Below are 20,499 nucleotides of genomic sequence, written 5' to 3' on the forward strand. Positions count from 1 at the left end.
AAAAATGGGGATGCTTGCAAGCCGAAGAGCACCATCCCAACTGTGAATCACGGGGGTGGAGCATCATGCTGTGGGGGTGCTTTGCTGCAGGAGGGACTGGTGCACTTCACAAAATAGATGGCATCATGAGGAAGGAAAATTATGTGGATATATACCCCCCCCCCCCCCCCCCCCCCCCCCCTCACTCTCTGTGGATGACTTCGTCAACCATTTTGAAAAGAAGGTTGACGACATCCGATCCTCGTTTGTTAAGTTAAATGACACCGCTTGTCCTGCTCACACTGCTCTACCCTATGCTTTGACTTCTTTCTCCCCTCTCTCTCCAGATGAAATCTTGCGACTTTTGACGGCCGGCCGCCCAACAACCTGCCCGCTTGACCCTATCCCCTCCTCTCTTCTCCAGACCATTTCCGGTGACCTTCTCCCTTACCTCACCTCGCTCATCAACTCATCCTTGACCGCTGGCTATGTCCCTTCCGTCTTCAAGAGAGCGAGAGTTGCACCCCTTCTCAAAAAACCTACACTCGATCCCTCCGATGTCAACAACTACAGACCAGTATCCCTTTTTTATTTTCTCTCCAAAACTCTTGAGCGTGCCGTCTTTAGCCAACTCTCTTGCTATCTCTCTCAGAATGACCTTCTTGATCCAAACCAGTCAGGTTTCAAGACTGGTCATTCAACTGAGACTGCTCTTCTCTGTGTCACGGAGGCTCTCCGCACTGCTAAAGCTAACTCTCTCTCCTCTACTCTCGTCCTTCTAGACCTATCTGCTGCCTTTGATACTGTGAACCATCAGATCCTCCTCTCCATCCTCTCCAAGTTGGGCATCTCCGGCGCGGGTCACTCTTGGATTGCGTCCTAACTGACTGGTCGCTCCTACCAGGTGGCGTGGCGAGAATCTGTCTCTGCACCACGTGCTCTCACCACTGGTGTCCCCCAGGGCTCAGTTCTAGGCCCTCTCCTATTCTCGCTATATACCAAGTCACTTGGCTCTGTCATATCCTCACATGGCCTCTCCTATCATTGTTACGCAGATGACAAACAATTAATCTTCTCCTTTCCCCCTTCTGATAACCATGTGGCGAATCGCATCTCTGCATGTCTGGCAGACATATCAGTATGGATGACGGATCACCACCTCAAGCTGAACCTCGACAAGACGGAGCTGCTCTTCCTCCCGGGAAGGACTGCCCGTTCCATGATCTCACCATCACGGTTGACAACTCTGTTGTGTCCTCCTCCTAGAGTGCAAAGAGCCTTGGCGTGACCCTGGACAACACCCTGTCGTTCTCCGCTAACATCAAGGCGGTGACCCGATCCTGTAGGTTCATGCTCTACAACAACAGAGTACGACCCTGCCTTACACAGGAAGCGGCACAGGTCCTAATCCAGGCACTTGTCATCTCCCGTCTGGATTACTGCAACTCGCTGTTGGCTGGGCTCCCTGCCTGTGCCATTAAACCCCTACAACTCATCCAGAACGCCGCAGCCCTTCTGGTGTTCAACCTTCCCAAGTTCTCTCACGTCACCCCGCTCCTCCGCACACTCCACTGGCTTCCAGTTGAAGCTCGCATCTGCTACAAGACCATGGTGCTTGCCTACGGAGCTGTGAGGGGAACGGCACCTCCGTACCTTCAGGCTCTGATCAGTCCCTACACCCAAACGAGGGCATTGCGTTCATCCACCTCTGGTCTGCTGGCCCCCCTACCTCTGCGGAAGCACAGTTCACGCTCAGCCCAGTCAAAACTGTTCGCTGCTCTGGCACCCCAATGGTGGAACAAGCTCCCTCACGACGCCAGGACAGCGGAGTCACTCACCACCTTCCGGAGACACTTGAAACCCCACCTCTTTAAGGAATACCTGGGATAGGATAAAGTAATCCTTCTACCCCCCCTTACCCCACCCCAAAGAAAAAAAAAATTGTAAAGTGGTTGTCCCACTGGCTATCATAAGGTGAATGCACCGATTTGTAAGTCGCTCTGGATAAGAGCGTCTGCTAAATGACGAAAATGTAAATGTAAATGTAAGACATCAGTCAGAAAGTTAAAGCTTGGTCGCAAATGGGTCTTCCAAATGGACAATGACCCCAAGCATACTTCCAAAGTTGTGGCAAAATGGCCCTGACCTCAATGCTATAGAAAATTAGTGGGCAGAACTGAAAAAGTGTGTGCGAGCAAGGAGGCCTACAAACCTGACTCAGTTACACCAGCTGTGTCAGAAGGAATGGGCAAAAATTCTCCCAACTTATTGTGGGAAGCTTGTGGAAGGCTACCCGAAACGTTTGACCCAAGTTAAACAATTTAAAGGCAATGCTACCAAATACTAATTGAGTGTATGTACATTTCTGACCCACTGGGAATGTGATGAAAGAAATAAAAGCTGAAAGAAATAATTCTCTACTAGTATTCTGACATTTCACATTCTTAAAATAAAGTGGTGATCCTAACTGACCTAAGACAGGGAATTTTTACTAGGATTAAATGTCAGGAATTGTGAAAAACTGAGTTTAAATGTATTTGGCTAAGATGTATGTAAACTTCCGACTTCAACTGTACGAAATTGATATGTAGGCTATGTGTGCCTTTAAAAAAAAAGGTTTGTAGTTCTGTCCTTGAGCTGTTCTTGTCTATTAATGTTCTGTATTATGTAATGTTTCATGTGTTGTGTGGACCCCAGGAAGAGTAGCTGCTGCTTTTGCAACAGCTAATGGGGATCCTAATAAAATACCAAATCAGAGCCTTGATGTGCTCGGCAACAGTAAAAAGGGGTAATGTGTAATGAAACACGTTTTTTTTAGAAGGTTTCTTTGGTAACATTTCAAAAACATTACTGGTAACATTAGAAAAACGTTATCTCCTCCTAGAATTGTTAGCTGGGATGAGATGTTGAGGATTATAATAAATACCGCTTTGATGTCATACAAGCAAACCACACACCTGTCCAAATATGCACTTCACATTTCCATATTTGAAAACTCGTGTAATTTACAGTATCAACGTTATGGTCACTATGTTTGATGTACAGTTACAAGGATGACGTGTCATACGCAAAGGCAAATATACTTTATAGGCTAATAAATCCTCAAGCTACTTGGAAATTAGTGTCGGGTGTGTGTGTTTTTATTTTTACTCACGCAAAAGACTAAAAGTCCTCATAAGTGACTTCAGCTAAGTAAACCCCGACCGGGCAAAATTGGCGCAGATTGTGTTGATTATCCCTGTTTCCGGTGTGCCCACCAAGTGGAGATTCTTTCTCCAAAACAGAGAAAAGACTACCTCAAGATCGCACTTTCTTGAGGACAAAGTAACAACACTGATGCGCATCACAAGCTGCTCGAAGGAGTTGGAAAGTTTTGACTTCCCAACAGCCATGGCATACTTTGAGCAGGCCAAGGTCCACCGCAAACGCAAGTAAATTAGAGGCAAATTATTGAGTTTGTCGTGCCCGGTCCTAGCAGTTCTGCTGCCTCCCTAGGCAATATCAACATATGTGTCATATCAACATACAGTATGTGTCGCCCCTGTGTTATGTATAGTATAAAGATTTAGAATGGATTGATAGACTAGAGTAGAGTAATGATGTGTATCATGCGCAATTGGTGCATTTCAGATGCCAACTATTCACATCGGAGAGTTACAATGTTGCAATCACTAGGCAGCCATCTGCCTATAGTAGGAAACAGAGTTGTTATCAATAAGCCACGTACAGTATATCACACATGACACTAGTCACGACCCCATGATAGTTCAAATTACAATAAACATAACATTTATTACGTCATCCAGTAGAACGGTAAAAAGAGTGAGATATTGTTTGAGCTTTGGAAACAAGTGCTTTCATAAATGCTTGCGGCGGGCCTCGTTTCACAGGAGCATTCTAAAATAAGCTTTTTCTCAATGAACCAGCCTTAACTAATTTATTTAGAATTTGATTGTCCAACATCAGTTTTATTATTTATGTATTTTGTGGCCGCCTAACGTGGCCTCTTTGCACTGCTAGATTGTATTTGAAAACAGCTGTGTTTTGTTATTTATTAATTTAAATGTTCATAGTGTAGGACAGATCGTTCGCAAATTGTATTATACAAACATTATATTTTGAAGTTGCGTTTCATTACTGTGTAGGTGACTTGTCCTTCTAGGCTAAATGTTTTATTTTATTTTATTTTTGATGATATTCATTTATGACTTATAGCAGGGATGAAGATGCAACTTTTCAATAAAACCTGTTATGTTGGTATAAGAACATCATTCTACTTTAATTTATTATAACTTTACGGGCTAATTTCTATTCTGTTCAAATGAATTACAATTATCTAAATGTGATTTTGAGCACCGTGGGTGGACGCCCTAATGCGTTATGCACCCAATGTGTAATGTTCATTAATTAAAATCTTTCAAAACACGTTGTCCGGCGCCAAATTTTCCTAATAGAAACCCTGGGGTCTCCCTCTACTACTACAGCTTAGCCTCCATACTGTATGCTCTAACAGTAATAACAGGGTAATAGTGTTCCTTGGCCTCCATACTGTATGCTTTAACAGTAATAACAGGGTAATAGTGTTCCTTGGCCTCCATACTGTATGTTCTAACAGTAGTAGTAAGGTAATAGTGTTCCTTGGCCTCCATACTGTATGCTATAACAGTAATAACAGGGTAATAGTGTTACTTGGCCTCCATACTGTATGCTTTAACAGTAATAACAGGGTAATAGTGTTCCTTGGCCTCCATACTGTATGCTTTAACAGTAATAACAGGGTAATAGTGTTACTTGGCCTCCATACTGTATGCTTTAACAGTAGTAGTAGGGTAATAGTGTTCCTTGGCCTCCATACTGTATGTTCTAACAGTATTAGTAGGTTAATAGCTCTGCGTGGCCTCCATACTGTATGCTTTAACAGTAGTAGCAGGTTAATAGTGTTACTTGGCCTCCATACTGTATGCTCTAACAGTATTAGTAGGTTAATAGCTCTGCTTGGCCTCCATACTGTATGCTCTAACAGTATTAGTAGGTTAATAGCTCTGCGTGGCCTCCATACTGTATGCTCTAACAGTAGTAGCAGGTTAATAGTGTTACTTGGCCTCCATACTGTATGCTCTAACAGTATTAGTAGGTTAATAGCTCTGCTTGGCCTCCATACTGTATGCTTTAACAGTAATAACAGGGTAATAGTGTTCCTTGGCCTCCATACTGTATGCTCTAACAGTAGTAGTAGGTTAATAGCTCTGCTTGGCCTCCATACTGTATGCTTTAACAGTAATAACAGGGTAATAGTGTTCCTTGGCCTCCATACTGTATGCTCTAACAGTAGTAGCAGGTTAATAGTGTTCCTTGGCCTCCATACTGTATGCTTTAACAGTAATAACAGGGTAATAGTGTTCCTTGGCCTCCATACTGTATGCTCTAACAGTAGTAGCAGGTTAATAGTGTTACTTGGCCTCCATACTGTATGCTCTAACAGTAGTAGTAGGTTAGTAGCTCTGCTTGGCCTCCATACTGTATGCTTTAACAGTATTAGTAGGTTAATAGCTCTGCTTGGCCTCCATACTGTATGCTTTAACAGTATTAGTAGGTTAATAGCTCTGCGTGGCCTCCATACTGTATGCTTTAACAGTAGTAGCAGGTTAATAGCTCTGCTTGGCCTCCATACTGTATGCTTTAACAGTATTAGTAGGTTAATAGCTCTGCTTGGCCTCCATACTGTATGCTTTAACAGTATTAGTAGGTTAATAGCTCTGCGTGGCCTCCATACTGTATGCTTTAACAGTAGTAGCAGGTTAATAGCTCTGCTTGGCCTCCATATTGTATGTTCTAACAGTAGTAGTAGGTTAATAGCTCTGCTTGGCCTCCATACTGTATGCTTTAACAGTAGTAGCAGGTTAATAGCTCTGCTTGGCCTCCATATTGTATGTTCTAACAGTAGTAGTAGGTTAATAGCTCTGCTTGGCCTCCATACTGTATGCTTTAACAGTAATAACAGGGTAATAGTGTTACTTGGCCTCCATACTGTATGCTCTAACAGTAGTAGTAGGGTAATAGTGTTCCTTGGCCTCCATACTGTATGATCTAACAGTAATAACAGGGTAATAGTGTTCCTTGGCCGCCATACTGTATGCTTTAACAGTAATAACAAGGTAATAGTGTTCCTTGGCCTCCATACTGTATGCTCTAACAGTAGTAGTAGGTTAGTAGCTCTGCTTGGCCTCCATACTGTATGCTCTAACAGTAGTAGTAGGTTAGTAGCTCTGCTTGGCCTCCATACTGTATGCTCTAACAGTAATAACAAGGTAATAGTGTTCCTTGGCCTCCATACTGTATGCTTTAACAGTAATAACAGGGTAATAGTGTTACTTGGCCTCCATACTGTATGCTTTAACAGTAATAACAGGGTAATAGTGTTCCTTGGCCTCCATACTGTATGCTTTAACAGTAATAACAGGGTAATAGTGTTCCTTGGCCTCCATACTGTATGCTCTAACAGTAGTAGCAGGTTAATAGTGTTCCTTGGCCTCCATACTGTATGCTCTAACAGTAATAACAGGGTAATAGTGTTCCTTGGCCTCCATACTGTATGCTTTAACAGTAGTAGCAGGTTAATAGTGTTCCTTGGCCTCCATACTGTATGTTCTAACAGTATTAGTAGGTTAATAGCTCTGCGTGGCCTCCATACTGTATGCTCTAACAGTAGTAGCAGGTTAATAGTGTTACTTGGCCTCCATACTGTATGCTCTAACAGTATTAGTAGGTTAATAGCTCTGCTTGGCCTCCATACTGTATGCTCTAACAGTATTAGTAGGTTAATAGCTCTGCGTGGCCTCCATACTGTATGCTCTAACAGTAGTAGCAGGTTAATAGTGTTACTTGGCCTCCATACTGTATGCTCTAACAGTATTAGTAGGTTAATAGCTCTGCTTGGCCTCCATACTGTATGCTTTAACAGTAATAACAGGGTAATAGTGTTCCTTGGCCTCCATACTGTATGCTCTAACAGTAGTAGTAGGTTAATAGCTCTGCTTGGCCTCCATACTGTATGCTTTAACAGTAATAACAGGGTAATAGTGTTCCTTGGCCTCCATACTGTATGCTCTAACAGTAGTAGCAGGTTAATAGTGTTCCTTGGCCTCCATACTGTATGCTTTAACAGTAATAACAGGGTAATAGTGTTCCTTGGCCTCCATACTGTATGCTCTAACAGTAGTAGCAGGTTAATAGTGTTACTTGGCCTCCATACTGTATGCTCTAACAGTAGTAGTAGGTTAGTAGCTCTGCTTGGCCTCCATACTGTATGCTTTAACAGTATTAGTAGGTTAATAGCTCTGCTTGGCCTCCATACTGTATGCTTTAACAGTATTAGTAGGTTAATAGCTCTGCGTGGCCTCCATACTGTATGCTTTAACAGAAGTAGCAGGTTAATAGCTCTGCTTGGCCTCCATACTGTATGCTTTAACAGTATTAGTAGGTTAATAGCTCTGCTTGGCCTCCATACTGTATGCTTTAACAGTATTAGTAGGTTAATAGCTCTGCGTGGCCTCCATACTGTATGCTTTAACAGTAGTAGCAGGTTAATAGCTCTGCTTGGCCTCCATATTGTATGTTCTAACAGTAGTAGTAGGTTAATAGCTCTGCTTGGCCTCCATACTGTATGCTTTAACAGTAGTAGCAGGTTAATAGCTCTGCTTGGCCTCCATATTGTATGTTCTAACAGTAGTAGTAGGTTAATAGCTCTGCTTGGCCTCCATACTGTATGCTTTAACAGTAATAACAGGGTAATAGTGTTACTTGGCCTCCATACTGTATGCTCTAACAGTAGTAGTAGGGTAATAGTGTTCCTTGGCCTCCATACTGTATGATCTAACAGTAATAACAGGGTAATAGTGTTCCTTGGCCGCCATACTGTATGCTTTAACAGTAATAACAAGGTAATAGTGTTCCTTGGCCTCCATACTGTATGCTCTAACAGTAGTAGTAGGTTAGTAGCTCTGCTTGGCCTCCATACTGTATGCTCTAACAGTAGTAGTAGGTTAGTAGCTCTGCTTGGCCTCCATACTGTATGCTCTAACAGTAATAACAAGGTAATAGTGTTCCTTGGCCTCCATAATGTATGCTTTAACAGTAATAACAGGGTAATAGTGTTACTTGGCCTCCATACTGTATGCTTTAACAGTAATAACAGGGTAATAGTGTTCCTTGGCCTCCATACTGTATGCTTTAACAGTAATAACAGGGTAATAGTGTTCCTTGGCCTCCATACTGTATGCTCTAACAGTAGTAGCAGGTTAATAGTGTTCCTTGGCCTCCATACTGTATGCTCTAACAGTAATAACAGGGTAATAGTGTTCCTTGGCCTCCATACTGTATGCTTTAACAGTAGTAGCAGGTTAATAGTGTTCCTTGGCCTCCATACTGTATGCTATAACAGTAATAGTAGGGTAATAGTGTTCATTGGCCTCCATACTGTATGCTCTAACAGTAGTAGCAGGTTAATAGTGTTCCTTGGCCTCCATACTGTATGCTTTAACAGTAATAACAGGGTAATAGTGTTCATTGGCCTCCATACTGTATGCGTTAACAGTAGTAGTAAGGTAATAGTGTTCCTTGGCCTCCATACTGTATGCTTTAACAGTAGTAGTAGGTTAGTAGCTCTGCTTGGCCTCCATACTGTATGCTTTAACAGTAATAACAGGGTAATAGTGTTCCTTGGCCTCCATACTGTATGCTTTAACAGTAATAACAGGGTAATAGTGTTCCTTGGCCTCCATACTGTATGCTCTAACAGTAGTAGCAGGTTAATGGTGTTCCTTGGCCTCCATACTGTATGCTCTAACAGTAATAACAGGGTAATAGTGTTCCTTGGCCTCCATACTGTATGCTCTAACAGTAGTAGCAGGTTAATAGTGTTCCTTGGCCTCCATACTGTATGCTCTAACAGTAATAACAGGGTAATAGTGTTCCTTGGCCTCCATACTGTATGCTCTAACAGTAGTAGTAGGTTAATGGTGTTCCTTAGCCTCCATACTGTATGCTATAACAGTAATAGTAGGGTAATAGTGTTCCTTGGCCTCCATACTGTATGCTCTAACAGTAGTAGCAGGTTAATAGTGTTCCTTGGCCTCCATACTGTATGCTCTAACAGTAATAACAGGGTAATAGTGTTCCTTGGCCTCCATACTGTATGCTTTAACAGTAGTGGTAGGTTAGTAGCTCTGCTTGGCCTCCATACTGTATGCTTTAACAGTAATAACAGGGTAATAGTGTTCCTTGGCCTCCATACTGTATGCTTTAACAGTAATAACAGGGTAATAGTGTTCCTTGGCCTCCATACTGTATGCTCTAACAGTAATAACAGGGTAATAGTGTTACTTGGCCTCCATACTGTATGCTTTAACAGTAATAACAGGGTAATAGTGTTCCTTGGCCTCCATACTGTATGCTTTAACAGTAATAACAGGGTAATAGTGTTCCTTGGCCTCCATACTGTATGCTCTAACAGTAGTAGCAGGTTAATAGTGTTCCTTGGCCTCCATACTGTATGCTCTAACAGTAATAACAGGGTAATAGTGTTCCTTGGCCTCCATACTGTATGCTCTAACAGTAGTAGTAGGTTAATGGTGTTCCTTGGCCTCCATACTGTATGCTATAACAGTAATAGTAGGGTAATAGTGTTCCTTGGCCTCCATACTGTATGCTCTAACAGTAGTAGCAGGTTAATAGTGTTCCTTGGCCTCCATACTGTATGCTTTAACAGTAATAACAGGGTAATAGTGTTCCTTGGCCTCCATACTGTATGCTCTAACAGTAATAACAGGGTAATAGTGTTCCTTGGCCTCCATACTGTATGCTCTAACAGTAATAACAGGGTAATAGTGTTCCTTGGCCTCCATACTGTATGCTATAACAGTAATAGTAGGGTAATAGTGTTCCTTGGCCTCCATACTGTATGCTCTAACAGTAGTAGCAGGTTAATAGTGTTCCTTGGCCTCCATACTGTATGCTCTAACAGTAATAACAGGGTAATAGTGTTCCTTGGCCTCCATACTGTATGCTTTAACAGTAGTGGTAGGTTAGTAGCTCTGCTTGGCCTCCATACTGTATGCTTTAACAGTAATAACAGGGTAATAGTGTTCCTTGGCCTCCATACTGTATGCTTTAACAGTAATAACAGGGTAATAGTGTTCCTTGGCCTCCATACTGTATGCTCTAACAGTAATAACAGGGTAATAGTGTTACTTGGCCTCCATACTTTATGCTCTAACAGTAGTAGCAGGTTAATAGTGTCCCTTGGCCTCCATACTGTATGCTTTAACAGTAATAACAGGGTAATAGTGTTCCTTGGCCTCCATACTGTATGCTCTAACAGTAGTAGCAGGTTAATAGTGTTCCTTGGCCTCCATACTGTATGCTCTAACAATAATAACAGGGTAATAGCTCTGCTTGGCCTCCATACTGTATGCTTTAACAGTAGTAGTAGGTTAATAGCTCTGCTTGGCCTCCATACTGTATGCTTTAACAGTATTAGTAGGTTAATAGCTCTGCTTGGCCTCCATACTGTATGCTTTAACAGTATTAGTAGGTTAATAGCTCTGCTTGGCCTCCATACTGTATGCTCTAACAGTAGTAGCAGGTTAATAGCTCTGCTTGGCCTCCATACTGTATGCTTTAACAGTATTAGTAGGTTAATAGCTCTGCTTGGCCTCCATACTGTATGCTTTAACAGTAGTAGCAGGTTAATAGCTCTGCTTGGCCTCCATACTGTATGCTCTAACAGTAGTAGTAGGTTAATAGCTCTGCTTGGCCTCCATACTGTATGCTTTAACAGTATTAGTAGGTTAATAGCTCTGCTTGGCCTCCATACTGTATGCTTTAACAGTAGTAGCAGGTTAATAGCTCTGCTTGGCCTCCATACTGTATGCTTTAACAGTATTAGTAGGTTAATAGCTCTGCTTGGCCTCCATACTGTATGCTTTAACAGTAGTAGCAGGTTAATAGCTCTGCTTGGCCTCCATACTGTATGCTTTAACAGTATTAGTAGGTTAATAGCTCTGCTTGGCCTCCATACTGTATGCTTTAACAGTAATAACAGGGTAATAGTGTTCCTTGGCCTCCATACTGTATGCTCTAACAGTAGTAGCAGGTTAATAGTGTTCCTTGGCCTCCATACTGTATGCTCTAACAGTAATAACAGGGTAATAGTGTTCCTTGGCCTCCATACTGTATGCTTTAACAGTAGTAGCAGGTTAATAGTGTTCCTTGGCCTCCATACTGTATGCTATAACAGTAATAGTAGGGTAATAGTGTTCATTGGCCTCCATACTGTATGCTCTAACAGTAGTAGCAGGTTAATAGTGTTCCTTGGCCTCCATACTGTATGCTTTAACAGTAATAACAGGGTAATAGTGTTCATTGGCCTCCATACTGTATGCTTTAACAGTAGTAGTAAGGTAATAGTGTTCCTTGGCCTCCATACTGTATGCTTTAACAGTAGTAGTAGGTTAGTAGCTCTGCTTGGCCTCCATACTGTATGCTTTAACAGTAATAACAGGGTAATAGTGTTCCTTGGCCTCCATACTGTATGCTTTAACAGTAATAACAGGGTAATAGTGTTCCTTGGCCTCCATACTGTATGCTCTAACAGTAGTAGCAGGTTAATGGTGTTCCTTGGCCTCCATACTGTATGCTCTAACAGTAATAACAGGGTAATAGTGTTCCTTGGCCTCCATACTGTATGCTCTAACAGTAGTAGCAGGTTAATAGTGTTCCTTGGCCTCCATACTGTATGCTCTAACAGTAATAACAGGGTAATAGTGTTCCTTGGCCTCCATACTGTATGCTCTAACAGTAGTAGTAGGTTAATGGTGTTCCTTGGCCTCCATACTGTATGCTATAACAGTAATAGTAGGGTAATAGTGTTCCTTGGCCTCCATACTGTATGCTCTAACAGTAGTAGCAGGTTAATAGTGTTCCTTGGCCTCCATACTGTATGCTTTAACAGTAATAACAGGGTAATAGTGTTCCTTGGCCTCCATACTGTATGCTCTAACAGTAATAACAGGGTAATAGTGTTCCTTGGCCTCCATACTGTATGCTCTAACAGTAATAACAGGGTAATAGTGTTCCTTGGCCTCCATACTGTATGCTATAACAGTAATAGTAGGGTAATAGTGTTCCTTGGCCTCCATACTGTATGCTCTAACAGTAGTAGCAGGTTAATAGTGTTCCTTGGCCTCCATACTGTATGCTCTAACAGTAATAACAGGGTAATAGTGTTCCTTGGCCTCCATACTGTATGCTTTAACAGTAGTGGTAGGTTAGTAGCTCTGCTTGGCCTCCATACTGTATGCTTTAACAGTAATAACAGGGTAATAGTGTTCCTTGGCCTCCATACTGTATGCTTTAACAGTAATAACAGGGTAATAGTGTTCCTTGGCCTCCATACTGTATGCTCTAACAGTAATAACAGGGTAATAGTGTTACTTGGCCTCCATACTGTATGCTTTAACAGTAATAACAGGGTAATAGTGTTCCTTGGCCTCCATACTGTATGCTTTAACAGTAATAACAGGGTAATAGTGTTCCTTGGCCTCCATACTGTATGCTCTAACAGTAGTAGCAGGTTAATAGTGTTCCTTGGCCTCCATACTGTATGCTCTAACAGTAATAACAGGGTAATAGTGTTCCTTGGCCTCCATACTGTATGCTCTAACAGTAGTAGTAGGTTAATGGTGTTCCTTGGCCTCCATACTGTATGCTATAACAGTAATAGTAGGGTAATAGTGTTCCTTGGCCTCCATACTGTATGCTCTAACAGTAGTAGCAGGTTAATAGTGTTCCTTGGCCTCCATACTGTATGCTTTAACAGTAATAACAGGGTAATAGTGTTCCTTGGCCTCCATACTGTATGCTCTAACAGTAATAACAGGGTAATAGTGTTCCTTGGCCTCCATACTGTATGCTCTAACAGTAATAACAGGGTAATAGTGTTCCTTGGCCTCCATACTGTATGCTATAACAGTAATAGTAGGGTAATAGTGTTCCTTGGCCTCCATACTGTATGCTCTAACAGTAGTAGCAGGTTAATAGTGTTCCTTGGCCTCCATACTGTATGCTCTAACAGTAATAACAGAGTAATAGTGTTCCTTGGCCTCCATACTGTATGCTTTAACAGTAGTGGTAGGTTAGTAGCTCTGCTTGGCCTCCATACTGTATGCTTTAACAGTAATAACAGGGTAATAGTGTTCCTTGGCCTCCATACTGTATGCTTTAACAGTAATAACAGGGTAATAGTGTTCCTTGGCCTCCATACTGTATGCTCTAACAGTAATAACAGGGTAATAGTGTTACTTGGCCTCCATACTTTATGCTCTAACAGTAGTAGCAGGTTAATAGTGTCCCTTGGCCTCCATACTGTATGCTTTAACAGTAATAACAGGGTAATAGTGTTCCTTGGCCTCCATACTGTATGCTCTAACAGTAGTAGCAGGTTAATAGTGTTCCTTGGCCTCCATACTGTATGCTCTAACAATAATAACAGGGTAATAGCTCTGCTTGGCCTCCATACTGTATGCTTTAACAGTAGTAGTAGGTTAATAGCTCTGCTTGGCCTCCATACTGTATGCTTTAACAGTATTAGTAGGTTAATAGCTCTGCTTGGCCTCCATACTGTATGCTTTAACAGTATTAGTAGGTTAATAGCTCTGCTTGGCCTCCATACTGTATGCTCTAACAGTAGTAGCAGGTTAATAGCTCTGCTTGGCCTCCATACTGTATGCTTTAACAGTATTAGTAGGTTAATAGCTCTGCTTGGCCTCCATACTGTATGCTTTAACAGTAGTAGCAGGTTAATAGCTCTGCTTGGCCTCCATACTGTATGCTCTAACAGTAGTAGTAGGTTAATAGCTCTGCTTGGCCTCCATACTGTATGCTTTAACAGTATTAGTAGGTTAATAGCTCTGCTTGGCCTCCATACTGTATGCTTTAACAGTAGTAGCAGGTTAATAGCTCTGCTTGGCCTCCATACTGTATGCTTTAACAGTATTAGTAGGTTAATAGCTCTGCTTGGCCTCCATACTGTATGCTTTAACAGTAGTAGCAGGTTAATAGCTCTGCTTGGCCTCCATACTGTATGCTTTAACAGTATTAGTAGGTTAATAGCTCTGCTTGGCCTCCATACTGTATGCTTTAACAGTAGTAGCAGGTTAATAGCTCTGCTTGGCCTCCATACTGTATGCTTTAACAGTAGTAGCAGGTTAATAGCTCTGCTTGGCCTCCATACTGTATGCTTTAACAGTAGTAGCAGGTTAATAGCTCTGCTTGGCCTCCATACTGCATGCTTTAACAGTAGTAGCAGGTTAATAGCTCTGCTTGGCCTCCATACTGTATGCTTTAACAGTAGAAGTAGTAGTAGTAGTGTGTTGGTTGTGTTTTGCTGTGGGGAGAGTCTGCCCTAAACACATTCATCACAACTGCAGCACTCGCTCTGAGCTGGAAAGATGCCATTTGTATTGAATGTAAGTGCCTTACAACCAGCAGAGTTTATCACACACACCACGCAAACATTAGGTACAGAATATAGATACTGTATACACATAAACACACATACTGTACATACACACACACAAAGAAGCATGCAAAATGGAAAAAAGAATGTCTCTGCTTGCATGTTGGACTAATTCTAACATCCAGTTAAAAGACAAACACACACACACACACACACACACACACACACACACACATACACACCCAATAAGACCAAGAATGTGTGTGTGTGTGTGTGTGTGTGTGTGTCAAATCAATGCTTCGTAAACAACAGGTGTAGACTAACAGTGAAATGCTTACTTACGGGCCTTTCCCAAACTAGAGAAATAATAGAAAAAGTATTAAACACATAATAATAAAAGTAATAATAAATACACAATGAGTAACGTTAACTTGGCTATATACACGGGTAGCAGTACCGAGTCGATGTGCAGGGGTATGAGGTAATTGAGGTAGATATGTACATATAATTAGGAATAAAGTGACTAGGCAACAGGATAGATAATAAACAGTAGCAACAGCATATGAAGGGGACAACCCCTAAACACAAAATCCTAGTGGGAGAGGTATGCACAATGGAGAGGCCTTTGTCCCAACAATCTAAAATGGCTCCCATTCCTTGCCTCACTTCCTTTTAACACTACTGGGAAAGGTATGCCTAATGGAGAGGCTTTGTCCCAACAATCTGTCGCTAACTGCGGTTTCTGTCTGAGAGCGGCACTTTTTCCTTATTTATACAATTTTCTACATTGTAGAATAATAGTGAAGACATCAAAACTATGAAATAACACATATGATCATCTCAAACGCATTAAGAAGGAAAGAAATTCCACAAATTAACTTTTAAGAAGGCACACCTGTTAATTGAAATGCATTCCAGGTGACTACCTCATGAAGCTGGTTGAGAGAATGCCAAGCGTGTGCAAAGCTGTCATCAAGGCAAAGGGTGGCTATTTGAGAAATCTCAAATTTCAAATATATTTGTATTTGTTTAACACTTTTTGGGTTACTACATGATTCCATATGTGTTATTTCATAGTTTTCATGTCTTCACTATTATTTTACAACGTAAAAAATAGTACAAATAAAGAAAAACCCTTGAATGAGTAGGTGTGTCCAAACTTTTGACTGGTAGTGTATAACTTTTAAGTTGCATGTATTTTTTATTCTGTCATGGAAATAAATGAATGTCCTGTCACCAAGTCATTTGCCTTTAGTTTTCCATGTGGACCAATTTGCCGGTGAATTCTGAAAAGCTATCCAAGGATTGTTCCATAAGGTTGTGTTTTAGGGAGTGATATTCGTTCTTGTAAAATACGCTTCATTTTCATTCCATATTTTTATAGTGATCTTAACTATAATGTTGTTAATGTTCTTAGCTTTATCCTTTGAAAATAAACACAAAAAAGATTCTGGGGATGAGAATGCACATCTTCAAAATGTACCCATTGTTCCTCTTTAGTAAATATATATTATTATTTTTTTGTTGTTGTTGTTGTTGCATTTATTAAGGATCCCCATTAGCTGCTGCTAAGGCAGCAACTACTCATCCTGGGGTCCAGCAACATTCAGGCAGTTATATAAAATTAAAAATATTACATGACATTACATTTCATAACACTTTTTACAACACATTAAGAGTGTGCCCTCAGGCCACTATTCTAATACCACATATCTACAATACAAAATCCATTGGTACGTGTGTGTAGAGTGCGTGTTTTATCATGTGTATGTGTAAGCGTGTGTCTGTGCCTGTGTGTGTGTGTCTCTTCACAGTCCCCGCTGTTCCATGAGGTGTATTTTTATATATATTTAAATTTGACTCTACTGCTTGCATCAGTTACCTGGTGTGGAATACAGTTCCATGTAAGCATGGATCTATTTAGTACTGTGCGCCTCCCATAGTGTGTTCTGGATTTGGGATTGTGAAGAGACCTCTGGTGCTATTTCTTGTTAGGTATGCATGGGTGCATTCAGCATGTCAATACTTCTTACAAAAAAAAGGAGCAATGAAGTCAATCTCTCCTCTAATTTGTGCCATGGGAGATTGACATCCATATTATTAATGTTAGCTCTCCGTGTATATTTAAGGGCCAGCTATGCTGCCCTGTTCTGAGCTAATTGTAATTTTCCTAAGTCCCTCTTTGTGGCACCTGACCACATGTGGCAGGTAGCTTAGTGGGTAAGAGCGTTGTGCCAGTAACCGAAAGGTCGCTGGTTCTAATCCCCGAGCCGACTAGGTGAAAAATCTGTCGATGTGCCCTTAAGCAAGGCACTTAACCCTAATTGCTCATGTAAGTCGCTCTGGATAAGAGCGTCTGCTAAATGAATAAACTGTAAATGTAATGACTGGACAGTAGTCCAGGTGCGACAAAACTAGGGCCTGTAGGACCTGCCTTGTTGATTGTGTTGTTAAGAAGGCATAGCAGCGCTTTATTATGGACAGACTTCTCCCCATCTTAGCTACTGTTGCATCAACATGTATTGACCATGACAGTTTACAACTTGCTTAATTTCCACATTATTCATTACAAGATTTAGTTGAGGTTTAGGGTTTAGTGAATGATTTGTCCCAAATACAACACTTTTACTTTTATAAATATTTAGGACTAACTTATTTCTTACCACCCATTCTGAAACTGATTGCATCTCTTTGTTAAGTGTTGCAGTGTTTTCACTCACTGTAGTAGCTGACGTGTATAGTGTTGAGTCATCTACATACATAGACACACAGGCTTTACTCAGAGCCAGTGGCAGGTCATTAGTAAAGACTGAAAAAAGTAAGGGGCCTAGACAGCTGCCCTGGGGAATTCCTGATTCTACCTGGATTATGTTGGAGAGGATTCCATTAAAGAACACCCTCTGTGTTCTTTTATTCAGGTAACTCTTTATCCACAATATAGCAGGGGGTGTAAAGCCATAACACATAGGTTTTTCCAGCAGCAAACTATGATCAATAATGTCAAAAGCCACACGGAAGTCTAACATAACAGCTCCCACAATATTTGTATCATCAATTTCTCTCAGCCAGTCATCAGTCATTTATGTAAGTGCCGTGCATGTTGGATTTCCTTCCCTATAAGCATGCTGAAAGTCTGTAGTCAATTTGTTTACTGTAAAATAGTGTAAGGGTTGATGTGAGGTGTGACACAGGTGCAGTGCAGGATATACAGTAGGCAGAGATGGTGAAACAAGGATATTTACTGGTGGTCCCGAAGCCAGAATACAAAATAACAGACTTATCACGATAAAAGAAAGGCAGAGCAAATAAGTCTGACAGCCAAAATACGAAATACTACCTAAGACTGAAACAAATGACGAACCAGGGAGAACACTTCTCAAGTACCTGTTCATAGGTCTCTGACCAGACACTGCGTAGTACTGCTGGACATAGAGAAACTAGCAGAGAAAACTGAGCAAGGGAACACAGGGAAGTGAGAGCATAAATTCACAGGTGAACAGGTAGACACAGGTGACACCAATAAGATAATGATTAGTCCAGACTGTGAGTGAGGAGGTGCCTAAGGTTGTCGGAGGATGACACCTAGTGGTTCACTCCGGAACTGCGACCTCCTCCTCTAACAAAATAGCATTGTATCTGGTCAAACACAATTTTCTCCAAAGGTTTACTAAGGGTTGGTAACAGGATGATTGGTCGGCTATTTGAGCCAGTAAAGGGGGCTTTACTATTCTTGGGTAACGGAATGACTTTTGCTTCCCTCCAGGTCTGAGGGCACACACTTTCTTGTAGGCTTAGATTGAATATATGGCTAATAAGATTGGCAAGATCGTCCACTATTATCCTGAGTAATTTTCCATCCACGTTGTCAGTGCATTTAACTATATGTCGCAAGTATGTAATTACCTTGGGTAGCGAGTTGATACAATTCCAAGTCTGGAAGGTTAAAACCTCCCTCAGAATTAGGAAGATGTAAAATGTTTCTTTTTATTCTATGAATTTTACTAGCCCATATAAAGTCTGTTATGACCGTGTATACTTTTTGAAAGAATGTCTTCAGTGGGGTAATTGGTATTACTGAAAATAAATACCAAAACTTTATGGGAAGATGATTCTATTTAATTAGATCTGCTTTCATATTGTTGAGTAATGGAATAAATGTATCTTTATATATTTGTTGTTTGTTGTCACTTATTAAGCATCCTAAGTATTTAGTTTGTGGTCCACTTAAAGGATTGCTGTAGATTGTGAGTTATTATTTTTCTTTTTCTTATTGCCATTATTTTGTTTTTTTCCACATTAATTTTCTAACCCGAGAATATTTTGTATTCTGAAAATAGTTTTCAATATTGGTCAGATAAATCCGGAGATAATCTGCAAATAAGTTTAGTTTTTATTCATGTTTACCAATACTAATACCTGTTACGTTTGGGTCCTATCTTTCTGCAAGCGGTTCAATTACCAGTGCAACAAGAGGGGGGAGAGGGGACATCCCTGTCTTGTGCCCCTTTCTAAAGTAATTGCATCAGATAATGTATTATAAGTTATGTTTTTTGTTTATTTTTTGCTTTAGGGCATTTATACAATATTTTTTATAAAATGTATTATTTCAGCTAGAAAGTTAAAAGCTTCCAAGGTTTTGAATAGAAAACGCCATTCAAGATGGTCGAAAGCCTTTTCGGCATCACAGCCACTATTGATTTTATTTATTTATTTAATTTTTTTATCATTTAGCAGACGCTCTTATCCAGAGCGACTTACAGGAGCAATTAGGGTTAAGTGCCTTATATATCTAATTTTTTTGCATATTGTATTAAACTGAAATATGTTCTTGTACTTGGATGTAAGTGTCTATTTTTAATAAACCATGTTTGATTGATATGTATCAAGTCTGGTAAGACTTTTGGCATTCTATTGCATATAAGCTTTGTTATTATTTTATTGTCACAATTTATTAAACTTATGGGTGTATAATCAGCAGGGGACTCTTCAGATTTCCCTGGTTTTAATATAACTGAAATAACTGTTTGATACATGGAACTAGAAAGCACTGAATTGAATGACGTGTGTTATTTGTGTAAATAGGGGGGCTTCTTTGTCCCAAAATGTTTAATAGAATTCTATGGGAAAGCCATCCATTCCTGGTGCTTTTCTCCGTGTGACTGTTTTAACAGTATCTACAGTCGTGGTCAAAAGTATTGAGAATGACACAAGTATTGGTCTTCACAAAGTTCGCTGCTTCAGTGTTATGATATATTTTTGTCAGATGTTACTATGGTATACTGAAGTATAATTACAAGCATTCCATAAGTGTCAAATGATTTTATTGACAATTACATTAAGTTTATGCAAAGAGTCAATATTTGCAGTGTTGACCCTTCTTTTTCAAGACCTCTGCAATCCGCCCTGGCATGCTGTCAATAAACTTCTGGGCCACATCGTGACTGATGGCAGCCCATTCTTGCATAATCAATGCTTGGAGTTTGTCAGAATTTGTGTTTTTTTTTTGTCCACCTTGAGGTTCGACCACAAGTTCTCAATGGGATTAAGGTCTGGAGAGTTTCCTGGGCATGGACCCAAAATGTCGATGTTTTGTTCCCAGAGCCACTTAGTTATCACTTTTGCCTTATGGCAAGGTACTCCATCATGCTGGAAAAGGCATTGGTCATCACCAAACTGTTCTTGGATGGTTGGGAGAAGTTGTTCTCGGAGGATGTGTTGGTACCATTCTTTATTTATGGCTGTGTTCTTAGGCAAAATTGTGAGTGAGCCCACTCCCTTGGCTGAGAAGCAACCCCACACATGAATGGTCTCAGGATGCTTTACTGTTGGCATGACACCGGACTGATGGTAGCGCTCACCTTGTCTTCTCCGGACAAGGTGTTTTCCGGATGCTCCAAACAATCAGAAAGGGGATTCATCAGAGAAAATGACTTTACCCCAGTCCTCAGCAGTCCAATCCCTGTACCTTTTGCAGAATATCAGTCTGTCCCTGATGTTTTTCCTGG

The sequence above is a fragment of the Coregonus lavaretus genome, assembly GCF_964263955.1.
Source record: "Coregonus lavaretus genome assembly, chromosome: 16".
Lineage (NCBI taxonomy): Eukaryota > Metazoa > Chordata > Actinopteri > Salmoniformes > Salmonidae > Coregonus > Coregonus lavaretus.